The sequence below is a fragment of the Phasianus colchicus genome, chromosome 34, assembly GCF_987193195.1.
Source record: "Phasianus colchicus chromosome 34, bPhaCol1.hap1.1, whole genome shotgun sequence".
Taxonomy (NCBI): Eukaryota; Metazoa; Chordata; class Aves; order Galliformes; family Phasianidae; genus Phasianus; species Phasianus colchicus.
The window spans coordinates 181,483-193,882 of NC_143469.1; positions in this window are offsets into that span (position 1 = coordinate 181,483).

The following is a 12,400-nucleotide window of genomic DNA, read 5'->3' on the forward strand; positions in this document are numbered from 1 at the left end:
CACCTCTGGCGCAGGCAACCGGGCTCCTGGGAGTCGCTCCTGGGAGAGCAGGGGATGCCGAGTGCCCGCAGCCCGGAGCTGGCCGCAGGACGGCCTTGCTGCACCTCCTGCCGCCGCGGTGCTGCCCGGATGGCTTCCAGCCAGGCTCTGGCCGCTTCGGCACAGCCTCAGGTGCCGGGCAGCAATTCCCACAGCGAGCACGCCCCGAGCCGGCTGCCAGGCCGTGGGCAGTTTCACAGCTCGTTCTCGTGGCACATCTGCAGCCGTGGGAGAGAGGGGAGGATGGGGGCTGTGTTTTGTCACGCTAATGAAGCGTCGCTCTCTGCTCCGTCCCTTTGCTTCCTTTGCTGGGGACATTCGCACATCCTTGCGGTCGCACATCCCCACGTTGCTGTCCTGGCGCTCCTTTAACTCCTCTCACCCGTGAGCAGGTCCCAGAAGAGGCAATCTCCGGCTGCCCTGCTCTCGAGGGCAGCATCTCCCTGCAGCTGGCGCACTTCCTCACTGAGCGCTGCCCATGGCACTCATGGCACGTTTCTCCTCACTGAGCGAGTGACTTCTATTGCTAACAACTTCCTATCCTGCTTTCTCAATTCGGTCTTCTCTGCAAGGCATGAGCATGGTTAAGCTCTCTACTTTACGAGGGCCAGCTCTGCTGTTCACTTATGTAGATCTACTGACTTTAAGATCATCCAGAAGGAACCGCCCTCGGGGTAACCGGGGGTTTGTGTCCGGAGAAGACTGCTTCCTTTTCTATTGCATTTTCTGTGGGGCAAAAGTGGGCTCCAAGTTTCACTTGGCAATGTTTAAACTCTACACATCTTTCTGCAGGGGATGTTCCTCTGAACTTTGCCATGATCACAGCCGCATCTCTTTCCTTTGTGCTGGTAACCCAGCTGCACACATGAGCAAAATTATTTCCTCCGCTCACATCAAAGTCTTCTAGAAAGCAATGGTTTTGTAACAAAAGGTCCAGTATCCCTATGGTAGAGGAGGTTAACACATCCTCTTCTGACTCTGCTCTTGAGAAGGAAAAAGAAAAAGAAAAAGAAAACAAACAAGGAAGCTAACAAAGAAGCCCACCCTAGTCTAGTCTGGGACATGGTTCACCAGATTCTTCCAAGTGTTCTCACTTCTTTCTCACTCAAGGCTAAACAGAACTTCCATATGCGTGGAAGAACACAGATCATGGCCTGAACAGGATGACTTGTGGAAAATCAAACTCCATAACCACAAAGTGGTTATAAAGCAGGTATATTTTGAGTTACAGCACTGCACACACATGCTGGGTACTGAGGGAGTAGCCTCTCCTAACATGCATACCGTAAAAGGACAGTTTAAGGATATTTATAGAGACAAGTTACACATATGCAAGAATAGGAGAGGATATTACGATTGATTCTAAGGAAGGAGGAGTAGATTATTCTGATATTACCCTTAGTATAGGAGGAGATATTCACTGGTTCCAAGAAGTTATAATATTCTCCACCCCAACTGCTGAGTTACTGTGGCTTGCAGCTCTTATTCCTTGCTGTAGTGGCACAGCAAGGAACCAGTAAGTGAGCACGAGTGCCTGGAGCGGTGCGAGAGATGCATTCCTCGGCTCACCTCCCCCTTCTCCAGGCTGCTGCTAGGAAGGGTGAGTCAACCCCCCTCTGACGTCCCCCCCAAAGCGTCTGCGTCACCTTTTTCTGCTCTACACCTCCTTACCTAGTACATAATTCCGAAACAATTCTAAAGAAATAGTCCCACATCAATTCCCCCCTTTTCTACAATCTAGCAATTGTCACGTCGCTAGATGACACCATTCTCACCTCAGGATTTATGAAGAACACCCCGCTTTCCATCTTTTAGTGTATCTTATGCTGTTTCCATTAAACATACTCAAGAAACAATGTAACAACACATACGAATATTCCAAGAAAGAGTAAGATTACACAAGCCTTGAAGAGTTGCTTTAGCCAGGCAAAGCCTGGTAACCAACTGGTTAATCTGCTCCACAGTTCTGTAAATCCAAATGAGGTGTTATCCAAAAAAGGTGGATCACCTGAATTTATTCCCATAGTTTAGTGTGCACATCTGTTTCTTTTCTTTGAGTTTCGTCAGTTTTGATTGATTATAGCGTACACCCCTCCTTCTTTGGCCGTCAGGAGATCAAGAGCCATTCCTTTCTGCAATACTACTTGACTAAGAGAGGATGCCTCTGTCTGCAATCCAAGAATAGCATCCATAGTTGAGTTCTTGATTTCCCTAATGTTGCTGCTATACTGATAATTGCCTTTTCTGATTCACTTACTCCTAGTCTAGGAATAAACCATCCAATAAAACTACGGAACCCAGAGGGCCTGTCTATATGGGGGTTATTACCTGCTTCACCCTTTTCCAAGAGGTTCTCAGTATCCCTGGAGGAGGCGCTGTTCCATTGAAGCACTAAGTATCCTCCTCATAATGTCCTTTCTAGTTCTCAGGAAGGGTCTCACATTGAGGCCTGTCTATAGTTGTATACTGAATTTAGGTCCTTTTTCCTATTGTCGTGATTTTATTTGCACACCTACGCCTACTTCCTGCGCCACCCATAGTGTCCAATTGGTGGAGGGAATCCCACACTGAAGGATTTCCATTCCTCCATCTCTTGGTAAGGCTGTACATATCCAACAATCAGTGAGCTTTAGGCTAACCACTAGTGATATTTGAATAGGTGATTTCACGCCAGGCTAAAGCAAGTGCAATCTATAAACACATTCTAAACTTACTGTCTCTTAATCCTTAGCTCCAATGGTCCAGTCTTCTTAATATTCCACTGGGGTTGAGATGTCTTCTTAACTCACGTGTAGCTCTACAAGCTTGCTCTTTCACATTGATCGCTGTATATGATATGATATGATATGATATGTTCTGGAACCCCAAATCCTGGAATTATCTCTTGTAACAGTACTTTAGTTACTCCCTGCACCCTGTTGGTCCTGCAAGGGAAAAGCCTCTGGCCAACCTGAAGAGGTGTCTGTTAATACCAGCATATACCTATACCCCCCTTTTCTTGGGAGTTCAGGGAAATCAATTCACCATTGTTGCCCAGGATAAATTCCCTTCCCTATTTGTCCCAGGGCACCCTGGGGCCTGTTCTAGGATTACTCTGTAAACAGATCTCACATTGCTGTGTTACCTGCTTAGTGGTGGTGTATAAATTCCAAGCCACAACCCGTTGGCTCAAGTATTTATACAGGGTCTCAGTTCCCCAGTGAGTTTTCCTGTGCTCAGCCATGATTATGGCCCATAATAGGGAGGTGGGAACTATTATCTTGTTTTGAAGCCTGCACCTCTGTGTCCTCTGTTTCTGAATGCTCTCCAAGCCCCCTCAATTAGTTTATCCAGGTCCTGTATTTTGCTTCCTTTACTCTGTGTATCGCCGGGAGAAAAGAAGGACATTCTTGCTCTGATTAGCAAAAGACCTTGGGAGATGTAAACAAGTTCAGCAGAATGAAGGGAGAAAACCGAAAGATTGTAACTATCTGTGCCAGACCGAGCCTCTCGACGTGATCACGAGGCGTCCAGCTTGTGCACCTGGCACGGGAGTGAGCAGATGCTATCAAGGTCAAGCTGACCAGTGGCAAACCTGAGGTGGCTGACAGAGGTGAGTGGCCTGTGTGCCACGGGATGGCACAAGAGGGACGAGCCCAGCTCTAGTGCCATCTCCTTCAGGGCAGGATGGAAGATCCAGCACTGCCGCATGCAGCAGGAGGGTCACAATTCATAAGACACTTGACCAAGAGCATATTGTTCAAGTTCACTGTACACAATAAAAGTTTTTGTTCTGCACGAACAACAGAGTCTGTGTCTAATTGCCACAGGTAAACCTTAATCTGCTTTGCCCTCCTCAACCTGAATGAGGACCTCTGGATAGGATTTAAAAAGGGCATAGAGAGTTTTTACCAGTATTCCATAGTTGTATATCCATATGCAACACCACCTTGTCATCCCTAGGAAAGTCAGGAGCGCCTTTGCTGCTTGAGGTTCCACAGTCTGGCAAATCGCTTCCTTCCTTGTAGTTCTCTAGGGTTTGGAATCCAGCAGCAATTTCGTAACCCAAATAGGTTACTTGTGGCCACGCCATCTGGGCTTTCTGTGGAGAAACTCAATAGCCATCAAGTCCGAGAAAGTTTAGTAGACTAATTGTCCTTGCTATGCATATCTCCTTTGTTGTGGTAGCTATCAGAAGGTCATCCATGTGCTGTGACAGGGTTCCTTGTCCTGGGGCCGTACCCATTGCTCCAGTCTTTGGCAAGTTGGCTCCTGAAAAGAGTGGGACTTTTGTTTGTTTGTTTGTTTTAACCTCTGGAAAAGTGCTGTGCATGTAAGTTGTGTTGTTCTTCCTGAATCAGGATTCTCCCACTCAAAGGTAAACATGAGCTGATTCTCTGGACTCAATGGTGGACAAAAAATGGCATCTTCTAGGTCCAGAACGGTAAACCATGCCAATTCACCTGATAATTTTGGAAGCAGCGTGTATGGGTATGCTACCAATGGGTATAAATCCTACACTATTCTATTGATGGCCCTTAAATCTTGTGCTCACACTCCAGTAACAACCCGAATTTCTGAAAACTGTCAATTATTGGCTGGATTCCTTTCCCATCTCCGAATCTGAGGGGGTACAGTTTAATCCGAACCGGCCGAGCTCCCTGCTTTATTCCGATTGCTAGTGGTGCTGCATTCTTAGCTCTTCCTGGGGTCTCTACTACCCACACCCCAGGATAGACTTGATCACTTCCTTTGTCTGGGATCCTGGTCCCAGCAGGGGTAGTGATCAATGCTAAACTAAGCACCTCCATTAACTGTTCTTCTTGTACCTTACATTCCAATTTTCCTTTCAACTTGATTTCAAGATTCCAGTTGTTCTAATAAATCTTGCCCTAGAAAAGGCTTTGGTGAATTTGGCACCTACAAACATTTGTGTATCCCTACCTGTTTACCTACACTAAGTTAAGGCTCACTTTTGCCAGTGTCTTCCCTTACGGTTACAAATTCAAATCACAAATTACAAATTCACCACTCACTGGAGTATTTAACACCCAATTAGATGCTCCAGTTACTACAAATTCCACACTTTGCTGCAATTCCTTCCTCAGCTTAATCTTCTCTACCCTTGACTGTTACTGCATCTGTTACCAAATCCAGCGCCTCTTTTTGCACTAACTGCTTTCCCGTTCAACGGGGGCAGAACCCTCTTGGGCCCTTCCAGCTCTCCCCCTTCAGCTCTTCCTGAGGAGATCTCTGGGTCCTAGAGCCCTGCTCTCAGCTCCTCCCTTCCTAAGGCTTCCCGTGCTAACACTGGGATATCAAGTTTCCCAGGTCTCTGCAGATGAAGGCTATTCGCTCCCAGCATCTCATCTCCTGCCTTCGCAAAAACAATATTAACTGCTAAATGGTCATCGCCTTCCAACCACCACTGATTACAATTTTTAATTAAAGTTTTCTTGCTCACGGGGCCCCCAGGCTCTCCAGCAATATCTCAGGTGGAATTTGCCTGGGAACTTCCTTTCCCTGTGTTCCTCCATACTAAATTTCATTGATTCTTTATTGTTCCCCAAAGTCCACACCTTATAGCTAGTAAGTTACTGTGACCAAATACATACTCCTCTTTAAACCCCAGTCCACAACGCCAACCAAAATGCCAGTTTCCTCTATTCCACTGTAATTCCTGGGCAGTACTACAGGTCAAGGCTCTGATAACAAATACAGGGTTAAACAAATATCCAATTAAACTCGATTCCCACGTTCACACCACTCACACCTTGGATCCAAAGGTTAGCATTCACACTAGATAGCAGCCGCTTATAAAGTCTCGTTGCTGGGTAATGGAGTCTGCCTACTTCCCCAGGGCACAGGAACACCAAATTCCCTGGGCACGAGCTATAACCAATGTCTCCCAGCAACAAGAGCACTTGTATTGTAAATGGAATTCCACAAGCAATAATTTTATAACAGAAACACTTAACAATCACAAAGATAACAACAATGAAAAACCAGTTTGGACATTTACTCGTTACATGATCCTACCAGGCCCCTTCCTGGCAGCTAACTGCAAATGCCCCCCAGCGCATTTTTGTTGCAATGATTTCTCCAAAGTATTACAAAGCTTACATTCCCGAGCGCATTATAGCCTCAATCTCAGGGTGCCTTGCAAGATTTCACCTCAGAGATACCTCCCCAAGTGGGACCCTGCTCTCAAGGGTTGTGCTCCCACACCGATCTGCATCACACAGCCTATAGCTGTGGATCCACCCTCTGGGGGAGCACCCTCGCTCCTTCACCCAAATGGAGGACATCTCCTTAAGACATACGGGTCCCTGTACCTGTAATGTACCTGGTCCATACCAGGGCTCTTTCTCTGCCCCACAGTGGATGTGTGGGCCTCGAGAGTTATAGCATAGCCAGCCCTCATACAACAGAGAGCTTAACCATGCTCATGCCTTGCAGAGAAGACCGAATTGAGAAAGCAGGATAGGAAGTTGTTAGCAATAGAAGTCACTCGCTCAGTGAGGAGAAACGTGCCATGAGTGCCATGGGCAGCGCTCAGTGAGGAAGTGCGCCAGCTGCAGGGAGATGCTGCCCTCGAGAGCAGGGCAGCCGGAGATTGCCTCTTCTGGGACCTGCTCACGGGTGAGAGGAGTTAAAGGAGCGCCAGGACAGCAACGTGGGGATGTGCGACCGCAAGGATGTGCGAATGTCCCCAGCAAAGGAAGCAAAGGGACGGAGCAGAGAGCGACGCTTCATTAGCGTGACAAAACACAGCCCCCATCCTCCCCTCTCTCCCACGGCTGCAGATGTGCCACGAGAACGAGCTGTGAAACTGCCCACGGCCTGGCAGCCGGCTCGGGGCGTGCTCGCTGTGGGAATTGCTGCCCGGCACCTGAGGCTGTGCCGAAGCGGCCAGAGCCTGGCTGGAAGCCATCCGGGCAGCACCGCGGCGGCAGGAGGTGCAGCAAGGCCGTCCTGCGGCCAGCTCCGGGCTGCGGGCACTCGGCATCCCCTGCTCTCCCAGGAGCGACTCCCAGGAGCCCGGTTGCCTGCACCAGAGGTGGGAGCAGCCTGCTCCGCACCCAAGGTAGGAGCCCTTCGTGCCTCGTGCAGAGGAGCGCACGCTTCCTGCCCCCTGCCAGCAGCGGTGGGAGGGCAGCGGGGAGCGGCACCGGGCGGGGCGGAACCGGCGCTGCTGTAGCCCAGGCGGGAGCCCGGTCCCGGCTCCAGCTCCTGCCCAGCACGGCAGGTTTGCTGGGCCAGACGGGCTGCAACGAGGGGAGCAGCGGTTCCCAGGCGTGTTGCAGCCCGGCTTGGGCTCCGAGAGGCACAGGAAGGGGTTGGAGCTGGGACAGTGAGGAAGTGAGCAGAGGAGCTCAGCGTGCTCTGCTGCCCGGTTGGCTCTGTGTAACGCAGCCCAGCCGGGAGTGCGTTTCTCCCTCTGGGCCACGGCAGACACGAGATGATCCCGCTCCACAGCTCTGCACGCATGGATTGATGGCAGCTTTCAACTCCTCCTTTGGAGTGTCTGAATGTGAAGCCTCCAACGGGGGAATTTCCACTCCCCTCTCTCTCCCCGGCAGCCCGCAGTTTCCCTTCGGGGACCCAGCAGGCAACATCTGCCTCTAGCGGCCCTTCCAGCGTTCCCTTCTGTGCGCTTAGCGCCGGGCTGACGGCTCACCTGGGGTCGTGCAAACCCCTCCCGAGGCTTTTCTTCAGGCTGTCCCGGCAGCTGCAGGTGCCTTTAGCGCACACCAGCTCCGGCACTGGGCTGTGTAATAGACGCTGAAAAGCCGACAGCCTGCGGGCTGACTGGAGCACACGTTGTGAACGCGGCCGAGCAGCACGTCAGTAAAGCGCAGCCCGGGCTGCCCGGTGCAAAGGGCGCACGCTGCTGAGAACGCCCCCTGGAAGTGAGCGCAGGGTGCGTGCTGAGCTGGATGGGGAGCAGCGCCCCCTGGTGGGGGACGAGGGAAATGCAGCCGCCGAGGTCCAGCCCAGTCCCCAAGTGTGGGGAAAGCGCATTTCTGGAACGTAGGTCTCACCCTATATGACTACATGACCCACATGACTATGAGCTACTTTATGGCTCCTTTTGTATACCAGAGGCTTCCTCCCGCTTTGAGAATGGATTTGGCCTAGGTGAGGCTAAGATGTGTATTACAGTGTTAGGTGAGGGAGCTGTAGAGCTAGGGACAAAATAATGTGGCATGATGCACGTGAAATGATTTGCCTTAGGGCATTTCATCATTGATGATAGTCCAAAAAGTCCACCAAACAATCTCTCCTCCTCAAAATTAAGACACTTGCACTTATGCCTTTGCAGGACAGATCTTTCCAGGTACAATCCCTTCCTGGTTTTGTGCAATTATCACCAGCCTCTGTTTTCAAAAGACAGGTGCCTGTGACAGATAGGTGAATATCTCCAGGAACCAAACTGAAACAATAGAAGCTAGGCACTTAATAAAAAATAATCCCTCACAAAGCCCACCTAAATTGTTCAGTATCTAAATATTTTACAAATCTGGGTCATGGATCCCTAAGTTCATTTGGGGAGATGCCTATGTGGTCATCCTCACAGCGGTATGAGTCCCTTTTTAAAGCCGGTGGGGCAGGAAGCCTCCTCTGCATCTCCCAGCATCCCTGGCCTTTGGTTATTACTAAAAGGTTTCTCTTTAGCTCCTGTTTGATCTTCCATCATCACAAAACAGCTGCTGTAAGGTCTTCTTCCCATTTGGCCTCTGACTAATCACATCTATCCTGATGTCTGATAGAGAGAATGCCTCTTTGCGGTCTAATGGGAGCAGTGAGGGATTCAACAAAGGACCTTCCTTCCACTTTTAGAAAGAACTTTCATCAAAACGTAACTAAGCTAAGAAAACGGCTAGAGAACTGCTTACCATCTCCTTCAATCACATGATTGCAGTGGAAACAAAACAGCTGAAGAGGAAGGAGAAACAACAAAGTTTTCAAGCAATGATTTTATTGACGGTAATTTCTCAAATGTATCTCAATAGCTTTCCTGTTTTATTTAAACTGAAATAAAAGGAGAAGGATGGCAAGTCTGATTTGGGTTTCCAATTGAATCTTGCGTCATCTAATTACAAATGTCTTCATGATATTAAAAATGAAAATATTTCTTTACATCTGCTCCACGCTCTACAAATATGGTTTTGTTTTGCTGCTTCCCTAATCCTGAACATCTGAGCATTTGAAATCCAGCAATGAAGAGTCACATACCCATTTTTAGTAAACATCCAGCTGAACATCTGTACATCCACTCAACACACAACTCTTGCCTGGTGTATGTTCTTGCTCTATCCTGACTGCAATACTGTTGCTAATCATGTCATGGCATTTATTGTCTGCAGGGATGCCAGCATATTTCAATCACCTGCCCTTCATCGCTGACAAATTTAGGATCCACCTGCAAATTTGCAGAACTCCCAAATGTAATCCTCCTTTATTTATCCAAGCAGAGATGTGTACACAACACCTTGCACCTGGCTTCCAAAGAATAAAGGTCTATCCATTATGGTGCTGGACTGCACAGTCAAGGGAGTCTGGAGGGAAACGGTACAACTACATATACCTCTTCTTTAAATGCTAGGTGCTGTCCTCTGACAAATTTAGTCTTTGTTAGTCTTCAGCAACCGGATGAAAGAGCTGCTTGATGCAGCTTATCTTAACACACAGTCATCTTAGAATTGCAGCTGTAAGGAAGACCACGCCATTCAAAAGCTGTGTGTTAAACCACTACTCCTGAGTGGCAAGTCGTCTTTATGTTCTTGGGGAAAACTGGGTGTCATTAGCTGCTCTCATTTAAACATCTGTAAAAGCTTGAAACAGCTCAACATAAGTAACACTAAGCTTGAAGAGCAACTAGATTCTGATTAGCCCAGCTATCCTGAAAATAAGAATTACAACTATTGTTTTGTACTTTTAGATCACTAAAATAACATTCCTTTTACTGTCTTTAACCCAAAAGTTACAAAAAAAAAGCACTGAAGTGATTCTGATACGTTATTAATGACAAAGATTACATTTTCAGCACCACTGCATCTTGTGAAGAAAGTACATGCTACAGGATATTTTCACAACAAAAGGACTAGACTGCTTATCTTTATAACTTAAATGGAAGATAAAGAAGTAAATCTTGTACAGAGACTTGAAATATGAACTGTCACCTAAACTGCTTTAGAGATACTTACGTGGCAAGTAACTGGAAGCCATAGAAATGTTATAATGCCCACTAGCACTACGTTTGTCACAGAACTTTACTGCCTTTCCATATATCCTGCTTCTCACTTGGTGACATTTTCTTCTGCAAGGACCTCGCAATGCTTCCTGGGACATCTCCTGATTTTAGCTCCGCAGGCAGAGGTCTTTTCTCAGTGGAAGATCAGGCACATCAAGGTTGAAAATGGGATTAGGAGATGCATTTGCTGATCACTGCTGCACACTTTTCTAACCCTTTCTTGGAAGCTGATCAGCAATATTCCAGGTAAGTACGTTAACCTTTACACTTGCGAAAGACAACGTGTCAGCTGATGCTTACCTCCACGTGCCACTGTTTGCCCATAGCGTTCACCACACGTCCTTCAACTGGTCTTCTGTGTGCTCCACAGATGGGGACGCCCATTTCGTTACGGCAGGTAAACCATATAATTATTCTCTCTTTGGTTTGTGAGCATCAGCAGTGAGTTCCTTCCTGTTCAAAAATTCATTAATTGAGAGCATGAATAGAACAATTTCAACTTCAGAGCTTCCGTAGAGATCATTTAATTTTTAGCACTTGCTTCAGTAACAGGATTTATACTATAATAATGTCTTTAGCAGCATCAAATACGACAGTTCAATATGATTATTTTTTTAAACAAGCTTGATTGATTCTGAGAAAAGCCTGCTAAGTAGGATGCATCAAATCTCTATGAAAATAGCTACGGAGCTTGTCTCAAACAGGTTAGAAAGCTGTAGTCATGCCTGGCTTACATTCTGGCTCTCTTAGCACAGGTTTCTTTTAGATTTACTTAAATGTAATTGAAGGAAAGAAAAATGCACTCCTCTGCATTTTCCCCGTGATATCAAACATCAGAGAAAGAAAAATATAAGCTGACAATACCGCTGACACAACACTACAGGTTGTTCTTCAAATCGGCCTCTGCCATGATAATGAAATAATAGCTTCCTTTGTACTAAAAAGCAAACAACTAGTAACGTGTGTTGTATCCTACAATGCCCCCTCATCCATGCATCACTGGGGGATGTAAAAACATGCAGCTATGTATTCTGCAGCTGCAGAAGCTGATGAAACGAGATGAAGGAAATCTGAAAAGAAAAACACACTTTGTGCAACTCAACTAAAAGCAAAGAACATAGGCAAGATAATGACTGAAGCAGCCGAAGACAACCAATTTTCTGCCCTTTGTATTAGAAAAATAATGTCAATCATTTTGCTGCTATAAGCAAGTTTGCACCCAGATTTCCTATTCCCTATGGTACCACCCTGTGCTGCAAATTGCAGTCTTTCATCCCGCCCCACTCCCATGCTTTACCCTCAGACTCTTCAGAAATTTAGATTGGAAGCTGGATGGCAAAACGGGCCCTAACTCTCTACATAACCACATGTACTGCATTAAAAGCATGAAATCAATGGCTACACAGTTTACTAAAAAAAAAAAAAACATGAAGGATCCCACTGAAATGAGCGCATTTATTAGTGAAAAAGGTGATAAACTGGACTCAAATTGGGGAACCCCTGTTGGGAAAACAAAAACCTATTTAAAAATGACAAAACTTCTGCATCTGATTTGTTTTTAAGTGTCTGCCACAGTGTATCCTACTGATCTTGAAACATCACCAGGTACAAAACACACTTGACAGGAAATCCGGTGTCGAAGTAGACAAGTAGTTAATATTTTATGCACACATTTTAAGATATCCACTCTCAGTTTTGTGATGCATTCTTAGACCTTTTTCTCATAAAAGACACTTTGGTTACTCCATCTCAGCAGGAAAGCCTTAGGAACCATAACCTCTACATCCCTCCCAACTGTCATTCCATTTTCATCATTATCAGTGATAGAAGGAAGGGTGAAGACCCACCTGCCGTTATTCTTGACAAATCCAACTCCTGCCAATACTTGTTGGCAGATATCACAGAAGCACTTCCAGTGGTTGTTCACAGCTTTAGTAATGCAACCAATAATGAACTCACCTGTAGGAAACATAGTAACAGGATGTAAAATGCCATGCTACACAAAGTTAAAAGAAGCCTGCAACTGAATCGCTAGAATTACATCACCATTTTTGCCTTGCTCCTCTTCTAGAAAAGGACACTTTTCAACTGTTGTTCACACAGTGTTGGCTTCTACTCCACTAG